Genomic DNA, 26,087 nt, shown 5'->3' on the forward strand with positions numbered 1-26,087 from the left:
CTGCCTCATTGCGCCTTGGAATACTTGTGTATGGCCCATGTCATGTCACATGTCATATGTGTGCATTTTGGTTGCACAGGATAGCTTGTGTTTAAGTAGCTAGGGATGCAGACGATGTGGCACTTCCATGGCAACTATCTCAGGGTGGTAGGGTTGTGACAGTTGACTGTCACTTAGTCATCATCGATTGTCACCTGGTATGTGCCAGGCCTGTCTGCACTCCGCAGGGGTGGGAGTTTAGGTGAAAAATGTGGCCACAAGCTCGGTCCGGGCTTCCTCGCCACGTGCCCTGTCCCCTCCCATGGGCAGTGCCTGTGCCTGTGGTTGGGGATGTGGGGGCACCACCATGTCCACCGGGACGCCCTGCCGTGTTGCAACATTGTGCAGGACACATGCTGCCACAATGATCCTGCACACTACTGGTGGTGCATAGAGTAGTTGCCCACCAGAGCGGTCAAGGGAGAGGAAACGTGACTTGAGCACTCCGAATGTGCGCTCCACTATGCCCCTGGTTGCAATATGGGCGGTGTTGTATCTTACCTGGGGTGGTGTGGTGGGGTTCCGGATTGGCGTCATCATGTGGTTGCTCAGAGGGTAGGCACTGTCCCCTGGGGAGGTGATAATAATTGAGATTATTAGGGTTGGGATATTTGTCTGTGTGTGACTTGCATGCATGTGCAAGGGCATTTGTACTGACCTAGGAGCCATGTGTCGCCATGCTGCCCAGCTTCCAGGGCCCGGCTCAGGGCGGACATTCTGTATATGAAACTGTCATGGGTGGAGCCAGGGTAGTTTGCATAGACAGAGGTGATGATTCCCTTTGCATCGCATACCACTTGTACATTGATGGAATGCCAGTGCTTGCGGTTTCGGTAGATGTGCTCAGTGGCCCTAGGTGGACGTAGGGCCACATGGGTGCAATCTATGGCACCGAGCACTTTGGGGAAGTGTGCCACCCTGAAAAAATCCAGGACAACGGCCTGCCTTTCTGCGGGTGTTCTGGGCATGTATATGTGCCTGCGGACTGAGGGGTGCGCTGTCATGATTGCCAGTACCTGGTGTAGGCAGCGTGACTGCGTGGCCTGTGAGACCCCCCCCCACTATGGCAGTGGTCCGCTGAAACGACCCAGTGGCCAAAAAATGCAAGACATTGAGCAGCTTCTCCAACGGGCTCAATGCTTGGGAGCAAATGGTGGGAGATGTGAGGTCATCTTCCCACTCCCTGACCAGGTCTAGGATGATATGGGGTGGAAACCTATACCTGCCGTAGACCTGGTCGTCAGGCATCCCAAAAAGGCTTGTCCGTGGTGCAAAAATGCGTGCCCTGGCTATTCTCCTCCTCCTGCGGTGTCCCACGATCAGTGCAGCAACAAATGGGGCATTCATCGTCGCTGTACATACGCGTTTGTTGTTTGCGCGCACTTTTATGCTGTCCGCGGGACGCCTCCGTATGGGCCGACTCGTTGACGCCTGTGCACGTCTTTTGCCGTGCACGTGTTTCCCGTATTCGGGTGTCATCGCGTGTGATTGGAGGGGAGCGAGCGTACACGCGATTGGCCTGGGTACGTGTGTTTCCGGGTGCGCGGGTAGTTCCACACGCGATTAGCCTGGGTACGTGTGTTTCCGGGTGCGCGGGTAGTTCCACACGCGATTGGCCTGGGTACGTGTATTACAGGGGTACGCAAGAAAATCTACACGCGATTGGCCTGGGTACGTGTGTTCCGGGGTGCCGTGAACTTTCACACGCGATTGGTTGGAATCCACGTGTGTTCTGTCATCACGTGCAAAGAGGGATACACCCTCGCACGACACGTCACAGACGCGCTCACGCGCTGAGGGCCTTTGGTCCAATGAAAATGCGTATGCGTGCAGACGCGCTTACGCGCTAAGGGCCTTTCCTCGAATTACACGCTGACGTGCAGATTTTTCACGTGCCAAATCACTCCGTATCAAGCTGGCCACGCGAATACACACGGAAGACCACGCTCCTGCCCAGAAGGTCGAATCACTGCCCCCCAGTGCCCCGAGCAGCCTCCCACGTGCCATCTGCTGCTGCCTGCCTGCCTGCCTGCCTGCCTGCTGCCACCGTGCCCTGCCATTTGGTGCCTGCACATCAGCCATCTGCAGGGGTCCAGTTGCTGTGTCCACCCCTGCTGGAACAGTAGACTCCCGACTGGGATACCATCGCTCCACAGCCCAGCCCCAGGACCCAGTTGCCCACCCACGCCTGCCTCGGGGGTCGCCATGTCGGGGCAAGCACCATCTGAGACCAGTGGCGACCCCCAGCCAGAGAGGCAGAGGGCCACCATCTTCAGTGAGAAGGAAGTTGGTGTCCTGGTGGAGCATGTCCTGGGGCATTATGATGCCCTCTTCGGAAGACCACGCGCCAACAAGGAAGGACGGGAGAGGATCTGGGACGATGTAGTGGTTGCCATCAACGCGGAGGGGGTGGCAACCCGCGACATCAAGCACAGCAAGAAGCGCTGGGAGGACTTGAGATCCAGGACCCTCAATAAGGCCCGGCGCCTCGCGGAGGGGGGCCGGGCACGCCTGAGTGACATCCAGATGAGGGTCCTGGAACGCGTAGGCCCAGCGCTCCACGCTCAGATCCTTCGGAGGCAGACCCATCTGGAGTTGGCCGGTAAGTGGCCAAGCATTACTGTGTGAGACAGGGCATGTTGCAGTGTGCTGGTTGTCTGATACCTGCCTGTATGTGTGACATAGGCCATGTACGTATGTGTGTGTGCAGGGACATCATGGTCAGGCATGTGAGTACAGTGATGTGTGAACCACATGATTGGTGCATGTGTTCTATTGCAACATGGGGGGCTCTGTGCGGAATGGACACATGGAAGCATGGCAGTCTCTGTTCCTGGACATGGGTGGGGGTGAGGGATGGGTGCTGGTCCCATGTACACGTATGGTGTCCATGTGTGTGTGTCTGACCTGCGTGTCTGTGACTTGTAACTGCCATGGATGCATGACATATGTCTGTGACAATGTTCAGATTGACTGATGCAGCCTAGTCATCCTTGTATCCACTGCGTCTGTGGTGTACGAGGCCAGATGGATGGAACTACGGTGAGGTGTGTGCATGTGATGGCAAGACCCATGATGCATGTGAGTTTAAATCCAACATTGCATGAATCATGAGTCCCTTGGTCATGTATGCCAATGTCCATGGCATGCGCCATGCCTGTTACTGTATGTGTTTTGCCTGCACTGACCCATGTGTTGTGGAGGGACATGATGGAAGTGATGTATGACAGTGCCACTCATCTGCTGTTGCTTCCTGTCTAGGGGACCATTGTACAGTACCCTGATGCTTGTGTTCTATGTCTCCCTCTACACAGTGGCAAGTGAAGAAGAGGGCGGAGAAGGCGCTGTGGAGCAGAGCGGCGGGGATGCCGCCACGGCTGCAGCGGAAGGGGTGGGTGAGCCCCCACAGGGGCTTGCACCGGCGGAAGACGGCGTGGAGACATCCAGGTTGGTGGTTTCCACAGAGGGGGAGGAGGCCGCTACTGAGCCACACATGGGGCCTGGTGGGGGCATCCCTGCTGGTGCAAGTGGTGCAGTCCAGGGCCAGGGGCAGGAGGCAGCACAGGTCGCCGTGGAGGTGCCTGTGCATGTCACTGTCCCTGACACTGTGACTGCACCACCATGCACCAGCAGGGATGCCCCATCCCAGGCCCGTCCGCAGGTATGGGAGATGTCCATGTCATCTGACACTCCTCTACCTGCGGACGTGGGGACCCCTGGCCGTGTGGAGAGGGTCCTGATTGGTGTCGCGTTGCGCACGGCTGGCATTCGTAATGAGGTGCATGCTTCCCGGGAGGAGCATGCACATCATCACGAAGAGCACCGTGCATACGTGAACCATTTGGGAGCCGCCATGGTCGGGGTTTTCCTACATGTGTGTGGCCTTCTGGCGACCCTCTCCTCCTCTGTGGAGGCTATGCGCCAGTCGTGCTCCATGCCGTCTTCCGGCCCAGATGCCACCAGGGCCCCCTGTGGACCTGCCCCGACCAACGCAGCCAGCTCGGTGGGGACCCCATCCCTGCCACAGTTGGGAGTCGAAGATCCAGCAGGGGTGGACACACCAGCAACTGTCCCCCTGCAGATGGAGGATGTGCCGGCATCATCTGGCAGGGCACGTGCACGACGGCATCAGTGGATTCCATCAGCCTGGATGCCGTCGTGCTGGCAGAGGCAGTGGCGTCGGAGGCAGCAGCAGGCTCGACGTGGGAGGCATCATCGCTCGGGGCCATCAAGATCCGAGGGGCAGGCATCGGCCGGAGGGCAGGAGAACCCTGGGATGGCAGTGTCTTCCGTGTGGGAGCAGTTGGTCCAGCGGATAGGTGCGGAGCGGCAGCGGGCGGAAGAGGAGCGGCTCACCATGGTCAGGGCGGAGTTCTCCATGCGTCGGGCGTTGAGGCGGGCTGAGTGCCTCGAGGAAGCTCGCAGGGAGTTTGAGGTGGACACGGGGTTGTCCCTGCGAGACCTCGGGGCCAGGACAGAGTCCCGCCTCCGGGACATCGACATGGAGTTCGATGATGCCCTGGCCGGCAACATCACAGAGTGAGCCGCAGGACTTGCCCGCTGCCATTTTATATAGTTCTTTAGTTAGTTAGTGTTAGGTTTCCTTTATTTTTTAAGTTTTTTTTGGACCGCTCGGACAATGGCCACTTTTCTGTATATATATTTTTTATTAGTTAGTAGTAGGTTTCATTCATGGTGTTGGGCTCATGGACCCTGGGATATTCTTGTACATAGTTTGATGTTTGGAAAACATTTGTTGGATTTATATTTGTGTTCACCATGAGGCAATGGTTTTTCCTTATTTTTTCCCCCCATTATTTTGCTTTGGACTACATTAGTTTTTGGATTCCTTTGTTTTTTGATTTTTTCTATTAGTTCTCGGACATGGACCATTTTTTTTGTCATCCCCATTGTTGTGTGTTTTATTTCTTTACTTCATTTTCATCTTTAATACATATATTTATTACTTACATTTGTGGTATTTTCTCATTGGTTTCATGCATGTCATGATATGGGTTTTGACATTCACTTGCACCCATTGTGTATGTGTGTGTGACGGACATGTGTTCATTTACATACTTGCCATTGGGGTTGTATCATGTAATTGCATCTACTATGTGGGTGGATGCAATCCTTGGCTGGGTGTTTGTGCTGGGTATGCTGCCCATTACTGCCATGATTGCGTTTCGTCAGGACCTGGGGGCAGGGGGACATGAGTGGGGGCCTGCAGGGGGGTGGGGGTGCAAGGGGACATGGGTGGGGGCCTGCTGGCAGGTGCCCCACAGTGCTGGGGGGTGGGGGTGCAAGGGGACATGAGTGGGGGCCTGCTGGGGGGTGGGGGTGCAAGGGGACATGGGTGGGGGCCTTGTGGAGGCTGCCCCTGGTGACTGGGGGGTGGGGGTGGTGGGAGACATGGGTGGGGGCCTTGTGGAGGCTGCCCCTGGTGACTGGAGGGGTGGGGGTGGTGGGAGACATGGTTGGGGGCCTGCTGGCAGGTGCCCCACAGTGCTGGGGGGTGGGGGTGCAGGGGGACATGAGTGGGACATGGTTGGGGGCCTGCTGGCAGGTGCCCCACAGTGCTGGGGGGTGGGGGTGCAGGGGGACATGAGTGGGGGCCTGCTGGGGGGTGGGGGTGCAAGGGGACTTGAGTGGGACATGGTTGGGGGCCTGCTGGCAGGTGCCCCACAGTGCTGGGGGGTGGGGGTGCAGGGGGACATGAGTGGGGGCCTGCTGGGGGGTGGGGGTGCAAGGGGACATGGTTGGGGGCCTGCTGGGGGGTGGGGGTGCAGGGGGACATGAGTGGGGGCCTGCTGGGGGTGGGGGTGCAAGGGGACATGAGTGGGGGCCTGCTGGGGGGTGGGGGTGCAAGGGGACATGAGTGGGACATGGTTGGGGGCCTGCTGGCAGGTGCCCCACAGTGCTGGGGGGTGGGGGTGCAGGGGGACATGAGTGGGGGCCTGCTGGGGGGTGGGGGTGCAAGGGGACATGAGTGGGACATGGTTGGGGGCCTGCTGGCGGGTGCCCCACAGTGCTGGGAGGTGGGGGTGCAGGGGGACATGAGTGGGGGCCTGCTGGGGGGTGGGGGTGCAAGGGAACATGAGTGGGGGCCTGCTGGGGGGTGGGGGTGCAAGGGGACATGGTTGGGGGCCTGCTGGGTGTGGGGGTGCAGGGGGACATGAGTGGGACATGGTTGGGGGCCTGCTGGCAGGTGCCCCACAGTGCTGGGGGGTGGGGGTGCAGGGGGACATGAGTGGGGGCCTGCTGGGGGGTGGGGGTGCAAGGGGACATGAGTGGGACATGGTTGGGGGCCTGCTGGCAGGTGCCCCACAGTGCTGGGGGGTGGAGGTGCAGGGGGACATGAGTGGGGGCCTGCTGGGGGTTGGGGGTGCAAGGGAACATGAGTGGGGGCCTGCTGGGGGGTGGGGTGCAAGGGGACATGGTTGGGGGCCTGCTGGGGGGTGGGGGTGCAGGGGGACATGAGTGGGGGCCTGCTGGGGGGTGGGGGTGCAAGGGGACATGAGTGGGGGCCTGCTGGGGGGTGGGGGTGCAAGGGGACATGAGTGGGACATGGTTGGGGGCCTGCTGGCAGGTGCCCCACAGTGCTGGGGGGTGGGGGTGCTGGGGGACATGAGTGGGGGCCTGGTGGGGGTGCAAGGGGACATGGTTGGGGGCCTGCTGGCAGGTGCCTCACAGTGCTGGGGGGTGGGGGTGCAGGGGGACATGAGTGGGGGCCTGCTGGGGGGTGGGGGTGCGGGTGCAAGGGGACATGAGTGGGGGCCTGCTGGGGGGTGGGGGTGCAAGGGGACATGGTTGGGGGCCTGCTGGGGGGTGGGGGTGCAAGGGGACATGAGTGGGGGCCTGCTGGGGGGTGGGGGTGCAAGGGACCATGAGTGGGGGCCTGCTGGGGGGTGGGGGTGCAAGGGGACATGGTTGGGGGCCTGCTGGCAGGTGCCCCACAGTGCTGGGGGGTGGGGGTGCAGAGGGACATGAGTGGGGGCCTGCTGGTGGGTGGGGGTGCAAGGGGACATGGTTGGGGGCCTGCTGGCAGGTGCCCCACAGTGCTCGGGGGTGGGGGTGCAGGGGGACATGAGTGGGGGCCTGCTGGGGGGTGGGGGTGCAAGGGGACATGTGGCTTGGCTGGGGGGCATGCCCATGGTGGATGGGCTGCCTGCGGGACATGACCAGGGGTGCAGGGTAGTCCCCTGTGGTGTGGGCTGCCTGCAGAGGTCGTGGAGGGGGTAGAGGGAAGACCTGGGAGGACCCACACTGGCAATTCACCTCTTCAACTTCCCGCACACCCACGTAATACACTGCCCCACTCGCACAGGCCCACTCGCGTGTAGAATTTCTCGCGCACCCCTGAAATCCACGTACCCAGCCCAATCGCGTGTAGCATTTCTAGCGCACCCCTGTAATACACGTACCCAGGCCAATCGCGTGTAGATTTTCTCGCGCACCCCTGGAATACACGTACCCAGGCCAATCGCGTGTAGATTTTCTCGCGCACCCCTGTAATACACGTACCCAGGCCAATCGCGTGTAGATTTTCTCGCGCACCCCTGTAATACACGTACCCAGGCCAATCGCGTGTAGATTTTCTCGCGCACCCCTGTAATACACGTACCCAGGCCAATCGCGTGTAGAATTTCTCGCGCACCCCTGGAATCCACGTACCCCGCTCAATCGCGTATTTAACTTCCCGCGCGCCACTTTTTTGATGCGCTGGGACTCTACCGCCTGCCTTCGTGTGGCGGCCGTGTCTCAGCTTGTGCGTGTCTTTGGCTGTGCGTGGCTTTGCCCTATTCGATTCCATGAATACGTGTGGTTCGAGTGCGTGTGGGCGTTCCGTCTGCTTCCCTGCAGTACATCCCCAGTTACGCCCTTATTTTCGCGTGTTGTTCCCCATTCCGCGCGTTACACCCCATGTCCCGCCCACTTTCTGGTGTGTGCGCTGAGGTTGTGCGCTTTCACTGTGCGCGTCGCGCACGCCTTTCGCGATGTTGCAGTGACTTGTGCGCCATGCACGGGTTTGGCGCACATCCCGCGTTGAACACGCGCAGGGACTTCCATGAATCGCACGCGTGCGCGTGCGCCTGTTTCTTGCCGCTTGCGCATGCTTGCGCGAAGATTTTCGGCGCACGTTTGTTCCATGAATCGGCCCCATAGTTGTTCTGAATGTTGTGTCAGAGTCATGATCCTTCCAATGGCTGTTAACACTACTTTTACAGCATTTATCCCTCACCCCATCATCCAAACATAGCACTTCCTCCACTATCCCGTTCCAATTTCATGCCCTACTGTCCTCACCCCTGGTTCATGTTCCTACCGCTTCTGCATCATCTGGTTTTATATCCACATCCTCTCACACATTGTTAAGGATACTGGTACCCCGCTCTGTAAATCAATGGTAAAGATTTTGTAAGCATTTTTATTGCAAAGATGTATTGCTTTCCCTGTAATTTCCATAAATAAATGTACATTGGCATAATTTGGCAATTTTTGCTCTACTCAACAGATCCATTGTATGAAGGCATCACATTGGGGGTGATCACTTTCAGGTCACATTCCATTTGTAAATAATCTACAGGAAGACACAAGTTCAGTCTAGACAGACATTATCAGGTAAGAATTGTGCAATACGCATATAATGCAGAAACTTTGCTGGAACTTTTTATTCTGTTGTGTAAGGTTTGCATGTGTACATTATTGCACAACCAAACTATTTAGTTGAATTCCTTTGTGACAGTGATAAATTCAAGGAGGGATGATAAAAGAAATGCCAACAGCATCTACATTTTCACTTGTCCATTGCAAACCCAAAGCTCAAGTGTTAAGGTCTCCAGCAACCAAAGACAGATCTCTGTATGAGTTTCCCCAAGTTCAATGACTGCTATTCTGACATTAGGCCGGAGCCACCATTGGTCTTTGTTCTGATAGAAATTGAGTTTAACATTAAAAACCAATGATATGATATGGTATGATATGGCATTTATAACGCACCTATACACAAGTGTTAGGTGAGCAATACACGTTTGAGGGGTTCTTTGAACTGAAAACATTACTATTGTGTTAGCATCCCATTCCAAGGGTTAGAACTGGGGGTAACGGCCGGCAGCCTGAGTTATAGGCCTGAGCGAAGCAACGCTCAAAGCATGGGAGGCAGCGCGCATCCCGTTCTTTGAATGAAAATACTGTTCCAAGATGGCCTCCATGGTTATGGACGGCGGGGCTCCATACAGAGCTCCTCTTCCATTTCCATGGCGATTGCAAACCGAAAAGGAGGAAAGCTGACGCAGCACAATCAGGTAAGTGGGGCTGGGGAGAGGACGGTGAGATACTTTTTTTAAAAACACAAGGGAAAGGGTGAGAAGATGGGCCACATGGGTGCAATCTATGGCACCGAGCACTTTGGGGAAGTGTGCCACCCTGAAAAAATCCAGGACAACGGCCTGCCTTTCTGCGGGTGTTCTGGGCATGTATATGTGCCTGCGGACTGAGGGGTGCGCTGTCATGATTGCCAGTACCTGGTGTAGGCAGCGTGACTGCGTGGCCTGTGAGACCCCCCCCCACTATGGCAGTGGTCCGCTGAAACGACCCAGTGGCAAAAAATGCAAGACATTGAGCAGCTTCTCCAACGGGCTCAATGCTTGGGAGCAAATGGTGGGAGATGTGAGGTCATCTTCCCACTCCCTGACCAGGTCTAGGATGATATGGGGTGGAAACCTATACCTGCCGTAGACCTGGTCGTCAGGCATCCCAAAAAGGCTTGTCCGTGGTGCAAAAATGCGTGCCCTGGCTATTCTCCTCCTCCTGCGGTGTCCCACGATCAGTGCAGCAACAAATGGGGCATTCATCGTCGCTGTATATACGCGTTTGTTGTTTGCGCGCACTTTTATGCTGTCCGCGGGACGCCTCCGTATGGGCGGACTCGTTGACGCCTGTGCACGTCTTTTGCCGTGCACGTGTTTCCCGTATTCGGGTGTCATCGCGTGTGATTGGAGGGGAGCGAGCGTACACGCGATTGGCCTGGGTACGTGTGTTTCCGGGTGCGCGGGTAGTTCCACACGCGATTAGCCTGGGTACGTGTGTTTCCGGGTGCGCGGGTAGTTCCACACGCGATTGGCCTGGGTACGTGTATTACAGGGGTACGCAAGAAAATCTACACGCGATTGGCCTGGGTACGTGTGTTCCGGGGTGCCGTGAACTTTCACACGCGATTGGTTGGAATCCACGTGTGTTCTGTCATCACGTGCAAAGAGGGATACACCCTCGCACGACACGTCACAGACGCGCTCACGCGCTGAGGGCCTTTGGTCCAATGAAAATTCGTATGCGTGCAGACGCGCTTACACGCTAAGGGCCTTTCCTCGAATTACACGCTGACGTGCAGATTTTTCACGTGCCAAATCACTCCGTATCAAGCTGGCCACGCGAATACACACGGAAGACCACGCTCCTGCCCAGAAGGCCGAATCACTGCCCCCAGTGCCCCGAGCAGCCTCCCACGTGCCATCTGCTGCTGCCTGCCTGCCTGCCTGCCTGCCTGCTGCCACCGTGCCCTGCCATTTGGTGCCTGCACATCAGCCATCTGCAGGGGTCCAGTTGCTGTGTCCACCCCTGCTGGAACAGTAGACTCCCGACTGGGATACCATCGCTCCACAGCCCAGCCCCAGGACCCAGTTGCCCACCCACGCCTGCCTCGGGGGTCGCCATGTCGGGGCAAGCACCATCTGAGACCAGTGGCGACCCCCAGCCAGAGAGGCAGAGGGCCACCATCTTCAGTGAGAAGGAAGTTGGTGTCCTGGTGGAGCATGTCCTGGGGCATTATGATGCCCTCTTCGGAAGACCACGCGCCAACAAGGAAGGACGGGAGAGGATCTGGGACGATGTAGTGGTTGCCATCAACGCGGAGGGGGTGGCAACCCGCGACATCAAGCACAGCAAGAAGCGCTGGGAGGACTTGAGATCCAGGACCCTCAATAAGGCCCGGCGCCTCGCGGAGGGGGGCCGGGCACGCCTGAGTGACATCCAGATGAGGGTCCTGGAACGCGTAGACCCAGCGCTCCACGCTCAGATCCTTCGGAGGCAGACCCATCTGGAGTTGGCCGGTAAGTGGCCAAGCATTACTGTGTGAGACAGGGCATGTTGCAGTGTGCTGGTTGTCTGATACCTGCCTGTATGTGTGACATAGGCCATGTACGTATGTGTGTGTGCAGGGACATCATGGTCAGGCATGTGAGTACAGTGATGTGTGAACCACATGGTTGGTGCATGTGTTCTATTGCAACATGGGGGGCTCTGTGCGGAATGGACACATGGAAGCATGGCAGTCTCTGTTCCTGGACATGGGTGGGGGTGAGGGATGGGTGCTGGTCCCATGTACACGTATGGTGTCCATGTGTGTGTGTCTGACCTGCGTGTCTGTGACTTGTAACTGCCATGGATGCATGACACATGTCTGTGACAATGTTCAGATTGACTGATGCAGCCTAGTCATCCTTGTATCCACTGCGTCAGTGGTGTACGAGGCCAGATGGATGGAACTACGGTGAGGTGTGTGCATGTGATGGCAAGACCCATGATGCATGTGAGTTTAAATCCAACATTGCATGAATCATGAGTCCCTTGGTCATGTATGCCAATGTCCATGGCATGCGCCATGCCTGTTACTGTATGTGTTTTGCCTGCACTGACCCATGTGTTGTGGAGGGACATGATGGAAGTGATGTATGACAGTGCCACTCATCTGCTGTTGCTTCCTGTCTAGGGGACCATTGTACAGTACCCTGATGCTTGTGTTCTATGTCTCCCTCTACACAGTGGCAAGTGAAGAAGAGGGCGGAGAAGGCGCTGTGGAGCAGAGCGGCGGGGATGCCGCCACGGCTGCAGCGGAAGGGGTGGGTGAGCCCCCACAGGGGCTTGCACCGGCGGAAGACGGCGTGGAGACATCCAGGTTGGTGGTTTCCACAGAGGGGGAGGAGGCCGCTACTGAGCCACACATGGGGCCTGGTGGGGGCATCCCCGCTGGTGCAAGTGGTGCAGTCCAGGGCCAGGGGCAGGAGGCAGCACAGGTCGCCGTGGAGGTGCCTGTGCATGTCACTGTCCCTGACACTGTGACTGCACCACCATGCACCAGCAGGGATGCCCCATCCCAGGCCCGTCCGCAGGTAGGGGAGATGTCCATGTCATCTGACACTCCTCTACCTGCGGACGTGGGGACCCCTGGCCGTGTGGAGAGGGTCCTGATTGGTGTCGCGTTGCGCACGGCTGGCATTCGTAATGAGGTGCATGCTTCCCGGGAGGAGCATGCACATCATCACGAAGAGCACCGTGCATACGTGAACCATTTGGGAGCCGCCATGGTCGGGGGTTTCCTACATGTGTGTGGCCTTCTGGCGACCCTCTCCTCCTCTGTGGAGGCTATGCGCCAGTCGTGCTCCATGCCGTCTTCCGGCCCAGATGCCACCAGGGCCCCCTGTGGACCTGCCCCGACCAACGCAGCCAGCTCGGTGGGGACCCCATCCCTGCCACAGTTGGGAGTCGAAGATCCAGCAGGGGTGGACACACCAGCAACTGTCCCCCTGCAGATGGAGGATGTGCCGGCATCATCTGGCAGGGCACGTGCACGACGGCATCGGTGGATTCCATCAGCCTGGATGCCGTCGTGCTGGCAGAGGCAGTGGCGTCGGAGGCAGCAGCAGGCTCGACGTGGGAGGCATCATCGCTCGGGGCCATCAAGATCCGAGGGGCAGGCATCGGCCGGAGGGCAGGAGAACCCTGGGATGGCAGTGTCTTCCGTGTGGGAGCAGTTGGTCCAGCGGATAGGTGCGGAGCGGCAGCGGGCGGAAGAGGAGCGGCTCACCATGGTCAGGGCGGAGTTCTCCATGCGTCGGGCGTTGAGGCGGGCTGAGTGCCTCGAGGAAGCTCGCAGGGAGTTTGAGGTGGACACGGGGTTGTCCCTGCGAGACCTCGGGGCCAGGACAGAGTCCCGCCTCCGGGACATCGACATGGAGTTCGATGATGCCCTGGCCGGCAACATCACAGAGTGAGCCGCAGGACTTGCCCGCTGCCATTTTATATAGTTCTTTAGTTAGTTAGTGTTAGGTTTCCTTTATTTTTTAAGTTTTTTTTTTGGACCGCTCGGACAATGGCCACTTTTCTGTATATATATTTTTTATTAGTTAGTAGTAGGTTTCATTCATGGTGTTGGGCTCATGGACCCTGGGATATTCTTGTACATAGTTTGATGTTTGGAAAACATTTGTTGGATTTATATTTGTGTTCACCATGAGGCAATGGTTTTTCCTTATTTTTTCCCCCCATTATTTTGCTTTGGACTACATTAGTTTTTGGATTCCTTTGTTTTTTGATTTTTTCTATTAGTTCTCGGACATGGACCATTTTTTTGTCATCCCCATTGTTGTGTGTTTTATTTCTTTACTTCATTTTCATCTTTAATACATATATTTATTACTTACATTTGTGGTATTTTCTCATTGGTTTCATGCATGTCATGATATGGGTTTTGACATTCACTTGCACCCATTGTGTATGTGTGTGTGACGGACATGTGTTCATTTACATACTTGCCATTGGGGTTGTATCATGTAATTGCATCTACTATGTGGGTGGATGCAATCCTTGGCTGGGTGTTTGTGCTGGGTATGCTGCCCATTACTGCCATGATTGCGTTTCGTCAGGACCTGGGGGCAGGGGGACATGAGTGGGGGCCTGCAGGGGGGTGGGGGTGCAAGGGGACATGGGTGGGGGCCTGCTGGCAGGTGCCCCACAGTGCTGGGGGGTGGGGGTGCAAGGGGACATGAGTGGGGGCCTGCTGGGGGGTGGGGGTGCAAGGGGACATGGGTGGGGGCCTTGTGGAGGCTGCCCCTGGTGACTGGGGGCTGGGGGTGGTGGGAGACATGGGTGGGGGCCTTGTGGAGGCTGCCCCTGGTGACTGGAGGGGTGGGGGTGGTGGGAGACATGGTTGGGGGCCTGCTGGCAGGTGCCCCACAGTGCTGGGGGGTGGGGGTGCAGGGGGACATGAGTGGGACATGGTTGGGGGCCTGCTGGCAGGTGCCCCACAGTGCTGGGGGGTGGGGGTGCAGGGGGACATGAGTGGGTGCCTGCTGGGGGGTGGGGGTGCAAGGGGACTTGAGTGGGACATGGTTGGGGGCCTGCTGGCAGGTGCCCCACAGTGCTGGGGGGTGGGGGTGCAGGGGGACATGAGTGGGGGCCTGCTGGGGGGTGGGGGTGCAAGGGGACATGGTTGGGGGCCTGCTGGGCAGTGGGGGTGCAGGGGGACATGAGTGGGGGCCTGCTGGGGGTGGGGGTGCAAGGGGACATGAGTGGGGGCCTGCTGGGGGGTGGGTGTGCAAGGGGACATGAGTGGGACATGGTTGGGGGCCTGCTGGCAGGTGCCCCACAGTGCTGGGGGGTGGGGGTGCAGGGGGACATGAGTGGGGGCCTGCTGGGGGGTGGGGGTGCAAGGGGACATGAGTGGGACATGGTTGGGGGCCTGCTGGCGGGTGCCCCACAGTGCTGGGAGGTGGGGGTGCAGGGGGACATGAGTGGGGGCCTGCTGGGGGGTGGGGGTGCAAGGGAACATGAGTGGGGGCCTGCTGGGGGGTGGGGGTGCAAGGGGACATGGTTGGGGGCCTGCTGGGGGTGGGGGTGCAGGGGGACATGAGTGGGACATGGTTGGGGGCCTGCTGGCAGGTGCCCCACAGTGCTGGGGGGTGGGGGTGCAGGGGGACATGAGTGGGGGCCTGCTGGGGGGTGGGGGTGCAAGGGGACATGAGTGGGACATGGTTGGGGGCCTGCTGGCAGGTGCCCCACAGTGCTGGGGGGTGGAGGTGCAGGGGGACATGAGTGGGGGCCTGCTGGGGGTTGGGGGTGCAAGGGAACATGAGTGGGGGCCTGCTGGGGGGTGGGGTGCAAGGGGACATGGTTGGGGGCCTGCTGGGGGGTGGGGGTGCAGGGGGACATGAGTGGGGGCCTGCTGGGGGGTGGGGGTGCAAGGGGACATGAGTGGGGGCCTGCTGGGGGGTGGGGGTGCAAGGGGACATGAGTGGGACATGGTTGGGGGCCTGCTGGCAGGTGCCCCACAGTGCTGGGGGGTGGGGGTGCTGGGGGACATGAGTGGGGGCCTGCTGCGGGGTGGGGGTGCAAGGGGACATGGTTGGGGGCCTGCTGGCAGGTGCCTCACAGTGCTGGGGGGTGGGGGTGCAGGGGGACATGAGTGGGGGCCTGCTGGGGGGTGGGGGTGCGGGTGCAAGGGGACATGAGTGGGGGCCTGCTGGGGGGTGGGGGTGCAAGGGGACATGGTTGGGGGCCTGCTGGGGGGTGGGGGTGCAAGGGGACATGAGTGGGGGCCTGCTGGGGGGTGGGGGTGCAAGGGACCATGAGTGGGGGCCTGCTGGGGGGTGGGGGTGCAAGGGGACATGGTTGGGGGCCTGCTGGCAGGTGCCCCACAGTGCTGGGGGGTGGGGGTGCAGAGGGACATGAGTGGGGGCCTGCTGGTGGGTGGGGGTGCAAGGGGACATGGTTGGGGGCCTGCTGGCAGGTGCCCCACAGTGCTCGGGGGTGGGGGTGCAGGGGGACATGAGTGGGGGCCAGCTGGGGGGTGGGGGTGCAAGGGGACATGTGGCTTGGCTGGGGGGCATGCCCATGGTGGATGGGCTGCCTGCGGGACATGACCAGGGGTGCAGGGTAGTCCCCTGTGGTGTGGGCTGCCTGCAGAGGTCGTGGAGGGGGTAGAGGGAAGACCTGGGAGGACCCACACTGGCAATTCACCTCTTCAACTTCCCGCACACCCACGTAATACACTGCCCCACTCGCACAGGCCCACTCGCGTGTAGAATTTCTCGCGCACCCCTGAAATCCACGTACCCAGCCCAATCGCGTGTAGCATTTCTAGCGCACCCCTGTAATACACGTACCCAGGCCAATCGCGTGTAGATTTTCTCGCGCACCCCTGGAATACACGTACCCAGGCCAATCGCGTGTAGATTTTCTCGCGCACCCCTGTAATACACGTACCCAGGCCAATCGCGTGTAGATTTTCTCGCGCACCCCTGTAATACACGTACCCAGGCCAATCGCGTGTAGATTTTCTCGCGCACCCCTGTAATACACGTACCCAGGCCAATCGCGTGTAGAATTTCTCGCGCACCCCTGGAATCCGCGTACCCCGCTCAATCGCGTATTTAACTTCCCGCGCGCCACTTTTTTGATGCGCTGGGACTCTACCGCCTGCCTTCGTGTGGCGGCCGTGTCTCAGCTTGTGCGTGTCTTTGGCTGTGCGTGGCTTTGCCCTATTCGATTCCATGAATACGTGTGGTTCGAGTGCGTGTGGGCGTTCCGTCTGCTTCCCTGCAGTACATCCCCAGTTACGCCCTTATTTTCGCGTGTTGTTCCCCATTCCGCGCGTTACACCCCATGTCCCGCCCACTTTCTGGTGTGTGCGCTGAGGTTGTGCGCTTTCACTGTGCGCGTCGCGCACGCCTTTCGCGATGTTGCAGTGACTTGTGCGCCATGCACGGGTTTGGCGCACATCCCGCGTTGAACACGCGCAGGGACTTCCATGAATCGCACGCGTGCGCGTGCGCCTGTTTCTTGCCGCTTGCGCATGCTTGCGCGAAGATTTTCGGCGCACGTTTGTTCCATGAATCGGCCCCATAGTTGTTCTGAATGTTGTGTCAGAGTCATGATCCTTCCAATGGCTGTTAACACTACTTTTACAGCATTTATCCCTCACCCCATCATCCAAACATAGCACTTCCTCCACTATCCCGTTCCAATTTCATGCCCTACTGTCCTCACCCCTGGTTCATGTTCCTACCGCTTCTGCATCATCTGGTTTTATATCCACATCCTCTCACACATTGTTAAGGATACTGGTACCCCGCTCTGTAAATCAATGGTAAAGATTTTGTAAGCATTTTTATTGCAAAGATGTATTGCTTTCCCTGTAATTTCCATAAATAAATGTACATTGGCATAATTTGGCAATTTTTGCTCTACTCAACAGATCCATTGTATGAAGGCATCACATTGGGGGTGATCACTTTCAGGTCACATTCCATTTGTAAATAATCTACAGGAAGACACAAGTTCAGTCTAGACAGACATTATCAGGTAAGAATTGTGCAATACGCATATAATGCAGAAACTTTGCTGGAACTTTTTATTCTGTTGTGTAAGGTTTGCATGTGTACATTATTGCACAACCAAACTATTTAGTTGAATTCCTTTGTGACAGTGATAAATTCAAGGAGGGATGATAAAAGAAATGCCAACAGCATCTACATTTTCACTTGTCCATTGCAAACCCAAAGCTCAAGTGTTAAGGTCTCCAGCAACCAAAGACAGATCTCTGTATGAGTTTCCCCAAGTTCAATGACTGCTATTCTGACATTACGCCGGAGCCACCATTGGTCTTTGTTCTGATAGAAATTGAGTTTAACATTAAAAACCAATGATATGATATGGTATGATATGGCATTTATAACGCACCTATACACAAGTGTTAGGTGAGCAATACACGTTTGAGGGGTTCTTTGAACTGAAAACATTACTATTGTGTTAGCATCCCATTCCAAGGGTTAGAACTGGGGGTAACGGCCGGCAGCCTGAGTTATAGGCCTGAGCGAAGCAACGCTCAAAGCATGGGAGGCAGCGCGCATCCCGTTCTTTGAATGAAAATACTGTTCCAAGATGGCCTCCATGGTTATGGACGGCGGGGCTCCATACAGAGCTCCTCTTCCATTTCCATGGCGATTGCAAACCGAAAAGGAGGAAAGCTGACGCAGCACAATCAGGTAAGTGGGGCTGGGGAGAGGACGGTGAGATACTTTTTTTAAAAACACAAGGGAAAGGGTGAGAAGATGGCCCGTGGTGGGGAAGGCAGCCTGCGGGTTCCATGGGTCAGAAATATCAGTCACCAATCCGCTGAACCGGATTGGCTGCACCCCATTCCCCCACACTGGGTGCTAATGTTTATGAAACCTCCTGCCAGAAGGGGGTTGCTTCTCCTGCATAGCCAGGATGTGAACGACTACAGCCAGACCTCCTTTGGCTCTCAATCGTATTCAGATTAGTATTCTACTGCATAACAACTGTGTGACCGAATAAAGTATACGCGTGTGTATTGTTCTCAGCTTCTTTGATTTTATAAAACAACAGTCTAGGTTTCTTTGCAGGAAAGACTGCCCTGCAAAACACCCACCCTCTCCACATATGTGCTTTGGCCAAAACGTAGAGTTAGTTGTTACACCTGACCTGACCGTTGTTACCGGCACTTTTTTTTCGGACTGGCAAACTTGTAGTGAGGGCATAAGAGCTGAAATGGGGATTGATCAAATTTTTGGTGCCAGGTTAAATATTGCTTCAAATGTGCACATGTAAAAACTGTGTAGCAGCTTCTCCTCCCTTTAAGAGATTATTTGGCCTTAACAAAAGGAAGACAGGGTAATATCATACAGATGTCTAGTACTCTCTCTAAACCTTTATATGACAGAGATGGGCAATTCATTGTATGAATGATTAAAGTCTGCTAAGGCCTACATTCGGCAGGCAGTTATTGGGGACTTATTTCAAGTCCTAAAGCTCCATGCTAACTTCAATTAGCCTATCTGGAGGTCATGTTCTAGGAGACTAGGGTGGTGCTGAGAGAAATAGTTACAGCCATTTCTGATTTGGCTCATTTAGTGTTACTAAATCTAGTCTCTCGCTCCTTGATTGACCAGATGTAAGGGACGGCTACTGAAAGCACCCCCATCTTCCAACATGATAAGCTCACACTTTCAGCCCCACCATAGGCAGGCCATTCTGAGCCTCGAGTGAGACTTTAACACTATGCCCGCATGTAGGGGGGCTCGTTTACCAAAGGTGGTCTGTGTCACAGGCCCTTCAATGGGAGCCTGATGGCAGTTGGTGATCAGGAAGGGGGAAGGTGGTTACAGGCGGAGACTCTTTCTTCTCCAGAAGGCGGGGTATTGGTGCTCCTGTCATCAATGACATTTTATTAAAGGAACAATTTTCCTTTTATGCATTTTTGCCTACATTTTCTCTCTTGAATAATAATCCCCAAACCTGCATTATATGTGTATGTTCTTGCAGGAGTGGGTTTTTAGTAGCCTCACACAGCTTTGTTTGGAGATTCCATTTATTTATTTATTTTCAAGGTTGCTTCATTCGACGATTGTGTCTTACAGCATTCCTTACAGGCATATACATAACTCAAATATATAAAATACACGGTTAAAACAAAAAAAAACCCATCAAATAATATATATCTTTTTTTAAAGCATGGTACTAGCACGCACTTTAAAACCCTCGCTTCCTTTGTATCTTAAATACGTTTTCAGAATACAATGAAAGGTAATTGTTAGTCTTTCGAATGTAATTCCTTTTCAACCAAGCTCTGTGCAAATCTTGACTCACTAATTCTATAATTCTCGTATCCTCTCTTGCTTTGCACAGAGCCACTACCATAACAACACGTACAATAGGCTCTGGATAGGCTGACCTCTGCTGGGAACATTCCGGAGAGAGGAACATGACATGTTCTGGACTTTCTGTAGCCTTTTTGCATGTCGGGCATTCTTCCTTGCGTGACTCGTCCCACCTGTGCAATGGAGCTGCAAGTGGTAAGATGGCTGCCAAGGTGGAGCTTTATGCAGCGGCCTCTAGCAAATGCCGGTGGAATTAGGTCCAAGCAGCCTTCATATCCGATTCTTTCTCAATGTTCAAGTAAGCGCAGGCAGCTGTGCAGTTTCCGCGTGCTAGCATCGCTTCGTTTCTTGCATAGTTTCCATGCATCTCTTTAACAATTGCTTTGGTGCTTTCGTCAATATTTGCACTATTAAGCCACAGATGTTCGCAGCCCAAAGTGGTAAAACGCCTTGCACCGTGGTTTAGAATGGCCCCCTTCTTCACCTGGCAACCCCTGCACTCGAGGACTGTTTTCTGTATCCCTACAGTCCCCTACCTGCACTTGACATTCAAAGTCTGCACTTACCCTTGCACTTGCCACCAGCTGGCCACACTTTTTACCTATTGCTTTATTTATTCTATTTATTTTTATTGCCAATCCCATGTACTGCACTTTTCCCCGCTACACTTTTCCCCTTCCCGCCTCCCCTCCACTTGCGCGATCTGAATGACACCTGGCCTAGTAAGATCGTTGTCTTTGTCTTCCCTCTGCTCCCCCCCCCTTGCCTCGTCGCGCCTGGAACCACTTGTGTATAGGCGCGTTCTAAATGCCATATCCTATCATATCTAGAACGTCGATCATGGCTTCCCTATGTGCTGCGAGGTGAGGGGAGGACCACAATCTAACAAAGTCATATACAGGTTATGCTTTCCGTCAGTAATACATTTTTGCTTTAGCTCCATATGTATATGTTTGTTTAGGCAAGTGTAATATTCTCTTTCAGAATGTATTTTCAACTATGGATAATTTATATGACCCCATACCTCTGCACCATACAGTGCAGCCATATTTGCTTGGATGTTATAGCTATTAAGAGTTGGGGACACTACTGCACCATTCCCATGACTAGTAGTAAAATTGAAAACTGCGTCACAGGCCCGTTCCATGCACAGACATGATTTTTCCAGTTGGTCCGTCCATTTGCAGTTCTCCGTTATCCTCATGCCTGGATAATCAAATCTGGTCACTGGTTCCAAAGCTAAATCATCGATTGCTAGATGGAGACGTGGCATTGCTTTGATAGGACATTGCATTGATTTTGGTACTTGCCACTGTGACAAGGCAGCCCTCCTGGGGGTGGAGGCCTGTTACTGGGTACCATTAAAAGGCCCACTGTGGAACCACAAAGCTCCACGGGCCAGGACAAGTTCTTTAAAGTGAGGGCCATGGGAGGTTAGAGGGATACAAACTCCCTGTATTCAGACAGTCTCTGGATGTAAGAAAGAGACATGTTCCCTTTCAACCACCAAAAGGGAAGCTTTACAGCAGCCCAGACAACTGGTGAATTTCTCTCTCTCTCTCCCCCTCTCTCTCCCTCTTTCCCTTTCCTTTTCTCTCTCTTTCTCTCTCGCTTTCTCTCTTTCTCTCTCTCTCTCTCTCTCTCCCTCTCTCTTTCCCTTTCCTTTTCTCTCTCTTTCTCTCTCGCTCTCTCTCTTTCTCTCTCTCTGTTGGTTTTACCAAAACACAGAGAGAAGGAGGCAGACCCAGGAGGGATCCATAGGTGGGGGTGGGGGTGGGCGTAGCAGGGACACGGGGGGGGATCCGAAAATTCACTTTGATCAGAACAAGTCTAAAATCCAAAATAGCAGATAGGCCTCCTACAGCATTTGACAAAAGAGGGTTGGGGTGCACACCGTGAATTAACAGCTGATTCAACAGTGGTTTGACTGACGTTCAAAATAATGAGTAACACATGTATGGTGCTCCTGGTCAGACCCTGGTTACTGGGGAAAAAAAGATTGTGTGTTCCTCAAAGGACAGAGGAAAAGACCTGGACACTCAATTTGGCAAACGCCTACAGAATCTTAGCCAAGCTGTGTGATATAGGACCTCATTACATGGTAGGCGGTAAGGGTGTACCGGTACCGGTAAGGGCACCGGTACCGGTAAACCCTTACCGCCTTACTACGAGGTCCCTTTGCAGGACCTGACCTTAACGGCTGGTGTAGACCAGCCGTTAAAGTTGGGACCCGCAAAGGGACCTTGGTGCTCATTACGGTACCGCAATTTGCGGTACCGTAATTAGCCCCTTCCCCATTCCCATTGAGCCCTATGGGGCAAAAATTGGAATGGGGAAGGGCCATGGAGAAAGGGGGAATTACCGCCCCGCCAACCTTGGAATGGGGTGGTAATTCCCCTTTCCTCCATGGTGGCACCGGTATGGTGTAATGAGGCCTATAGTGTTTAATGGAAAATTGTAAGTGCATAACACATGTACATATGAATCACATACATAGCATACATTGTTTTTACAACAAATAAATAATTCAGGAAATATGCAACATATCCACAGCATAAAGTGATAAGCGTTAACAGAAAATAACGTTTTTATACAATTCAAAACAACTTCTAAAAGAAAGTAAATCTTTTTTTAAAATCAGCAGCAGGAAGAAAACTGCATCACGACATAAGATTAGTGTAATGATAGCTGTCTGCTCGGCTGAAATACCAATAATATCCTGTGTCAGTGTCAACACCAAGAGAGTGACTCATGCAAAACCTGTAAGGGAAGCTGACTAACCTTCTATTCACAGACACCTGTGAATAGAAGGTTAGTCAGCTTCCCTATACAAAAGCACAATCAAGAAGAAATTGATTATAGTTTGCAATTCAGCCCGAAGTGTTAATTAACACATAGTTTTCACACACAAACACTTCTCGTAAACCACTATTTTATGTGGGGTTGCCTGTTATTTTAGTAACATTCAATGTATAACCTCAACAACTTTCCCTTTGTGGATAGCCCTCACCTCATGTGTGGGCTTCCGTCCTTGGGTATGGCGCGGTGGTGTCACCTGTCCACCTGAGGATGGAAGATGGAGGGGTCTTGTCCCTAGAGATGCCTGTTTAGGCTACTAAACATATAGTTATTGATGGTGGTTGTTGTAGGGCAGTGTCTCAAAACACTAGGGCCGCATGTCTAAGATTAACTGTTTTCCATGGGTAACTAACCCATTGTTTAATTGACCTTCATGGAAGTGTGTGGGCCCCAAGATGTAGATCACTTGCTTAATTTAAAAATATATATAAACAGTCACATAAACATACACATATGCGAAGGATTACAATCCACCAGCGAATCATAAAACCGCTTCTATTGAGGGCTCCTAATCCTAATGTCGTTTCTTAATGATTCCGTTGGGAATCATGACCACTTTGTTCAGTTTGGATGTAGGAGTCCACAAAAATACAGAGTTCTTGGAGAATCCTTTCTCTGTTAAAAGAGCATGGTTCCTTATTGGTATCCCAGCTGGTTCTTTGGGATATCCTGCTTGTAGAAGGTCGATCGGTTTCAATGATTTTAGTTTCTCATCTTCCTCTGGACCGGTTAGTTAAGGGCTGTCTGGATGAGATCAGTATGTCAGGAGGACCAGGGGAACCATCACCCCGTCTACCTAAGGAAAAAAAAAACAAAGATTGGTTTTTATCTGAGTTCGTGAAGTAAGTATTTCTTTTGTTAAATACTGATTTATATAAGTTTTGTTGTTCATATTAGTAATAACTTTTCATTATACTATGGATAAACAGTTTGGATCATTTGCTAACGTGACCCCTGCACTCTACGTGTTGGTTTAGGATGTACCACCCCTGCATGGAGTTACCTTATGCACAGCTATAGTTGTGAGATTCTGTGTGCCTTGGGCGGTTGTTCAGGCTGGGAGTGTTCATCAGGAGTATGGACCAGCCCTGTATGGATAAGGATCTTCCCGGGGTTAAAAGATACGAATTGTATCAGTAGTGTGTCTGGTTGCCCATTACGAATAAAGAAGTGGCGGTATAATAATTCTATGCCGTTCAGGAATGGGTGTCTGCTGTTCAATCACCACCGGTCCTGCATGGCCGGAGTCTGATGTTCTCATCTGGAGTTTTTTAGTTTTATTGAAAAACACGATCAGCAATTGCTATGCGGCTCAGTGGGCCATGACTTGTGTTACATAATATTCAGTGCATCGCGTGGTGCTATACCACATCAAGTGTGCTTAGCCGCTGTGCTCATGTTATGTGGGCCGCTTGTGTTATTCAGAACCTTGATCGTGGGTGCGATGTGGTGCCACTTCTGTGGGTGGCGTTGTCGCTGTGAAAGTGCAATTTGGATTTTGTCCGATCGAGAGCACGGATCTATTTGCAATCGCAGGAATACTATAGGATTGTATAAAAAGATTTCCCACTGCAGCGTCTGTTTCCCTGGGGGCGCTTACCGTAATGCTTCAAGAAGAGTCCATCTCCATGCAGAAACGGACACTGTAACGCGCGCTACGTGTCCAGCAAACAAAATGGTTGCCCAGCAACAAACCCCAAGCTTAAATAGTGCATTATTTGTGTCTATGCCCCTGTTCCTCAGTGGCCATGTCTGCACAGTGGCAACCTGTTATTCATTCCTTTGGTTGTCAAAGGTTGTGTACACAGGCTCGTATATCCTTTGACAGCCAAAGGAATGAGTAACAGGTTGCCACTGTGCAGACATGGCCGCTGAGGAACAGGGGCATGGACACAAATAATGCACTATTTAAGCTCAGGGTTTGTTGCCGGGCAACCATTTTGTTTGCTGGACACGGAGCGCGCGTTACAGTGTCCCCTTTCTCCATGGAGATGGACACTTCCTGATGCATTACGGTAAGCTCCCCCAGGGAAACAGACGCCGCAGCGGGAAATCTTTTTATACAATCCTATAGTATTCCTGCGATTGCAAATAGATCCGTGCTCTCGATCGGACAAAATCCAAATTTCACTTTCACGGCGACAATGCCACCCATAGAAGCGGCACCACAACGCAGCAGCGATCAAGGTTCTGAATAACACAAGCGGCCCACATAACACGAGCACAGCGGCTAAGCACACTTGATGTAATATAGCACCACGCGATGCACTAAATATTATGTAACACAAGTCATGGCCCACTGAGCTGCATAGCAATTGCAGACCGTGTTTTTCAATAAAACTAAAAAACTCCTGATGAGAACATTAGACTCCGGCCATGCAGGACCGGTGGTGATTAAACAGCAGACACCCAGTCCTGAACGGCATAGAATTATTATACCGCCACTTCTTTATTCGTGATGGGCAACCAGACACACTACTGACACAATTTGTATCTTTTATGCCCCCGGAAGACCCTGATCCATGCGGGGCTGGTCCAGGCTCCTGATGAGCACTCCCAGCCTGGACAACCACCCAAGGCACACAGAATTTCACAACTAGAGCTTTGCATAAGGTAACTCCATGCAGGGGTGGTGCATCCTAAACCAACACGTAGAGTGCAGGGGTCACGTTAGGAAATGATCCAAACTGTAATGAAAAGTAATGACTAATATGAAGAACAAAACTAATATAAATCAGTATTTAACAAAAGAAATACTTACCTCACAAACTCAGATAAAAACCAATCTTTGTTTTTTCTTTCCTTAGGTAGACGGGGTGATGGTTCCCCTGGTCCTCCTGACATACTGATATCATGCAGACAGCCCTTAACTAACCGGTCCCGAGGAAGATGACAAACTAAAATCATTGAAACCGATCGACCTTCTACAAGCAGGATATCCCAAAGAACCAGCTGGGATACCAATAAGGAATCATGCTCTTTTAACGGAGAAAGGATTCTCCAAGAACTCTGTATTTTTTTGGACTCCTACATCCAAACTGAACAAAGTGTCATGATTCCCAACGGAATCATTAAGAAACGACATTAGGATTGGACAACTGAGTTCAGACCGCAACACCAATTAGGAGCCCTCAATAGAAGCGGTTTTATGATTCGCTGGTGGATTGTAATCCTTCGCATATGTGCATGTTTATGTGACGGTTTATATATATTTTTAAACTAAGCAAGTGATCTACATCTGGGGGTTCACACACTTCCATGAAGGTCAATTAAAGAATGGGTCCGTTACCCATGGAAAACAGTTCCTCTTAGACATGTGGCCCTAGTGTTTTGAGACACTGCCCTACAACAACCACCATCAATAACTGTGTTTAGTAGTCTAAACGGGCATCACTAGGGACAAGACCCCTCCATCTTCCATCCTCAGGAGGACAGGTGACACCAGCGCGCCATACCTAAGGACGGAAGCCCACACATGAGGTGAGGGCTATCCACGAAGAGAAAGTTGTTGATGTTATACATTGAATGTTACTAAAATAACAGGCAACCCCATGTAAAATAGTGGTTTATGAGAAGTGTTTAGTCAGCTTCCCTTACAGGTTTTGCGTGAATCATTCAAAATTCGGGGCAAGTGAGGAAAATGTTATATTGCTTTGACTGGGCCTCCATGATGGATACCATGCTTGGTGTCTCACTGCAGCATTTAAGACTGGATGACAAGAATGCAAGGATTCT

General features: G+C 53.6%; 1 long non-coding RNA gene across 1 annotated transcript in view; it reads left to right on the forward strand.

Annotated features, from left to right (window-relative positions):
- Positions 1 to 26,087, forward strand: part of LOC138580809 (uncharacterized) — a 203,101-nt gene that overhangs the window by 43,300 nt on the left and 133,714 nt on the right. Inside the window, exons 2-3 of the long non-coding RNA XR_011304348.1 lie at positions 8,555 to 8,661; positions 17,069 to 17,175. This is a non-coding gene — a long non-coding RNA (uncharacterized lncRNA). The remainder of the gene's footprint in view (positions 1 to 8,554; positions 8,662 to 17,068; positions 17,176 to 26,087) is intronic.

The sequence above is a fragment of the Ambystoma mexicanum genome, chromosome 3p (assembly GCF_040938575.1).
Source record: "Ambystoma mexicanum isolate Mex_15411 chromosome 3p, UKY_AmexF1_1, whole genome shotgun sequence".
NCBI lineage: Eukaryota > Metazoa > Chordata > Amphibia > Caudata > Ambystomatidae > Ambystoma > Ambystoma mexicanum.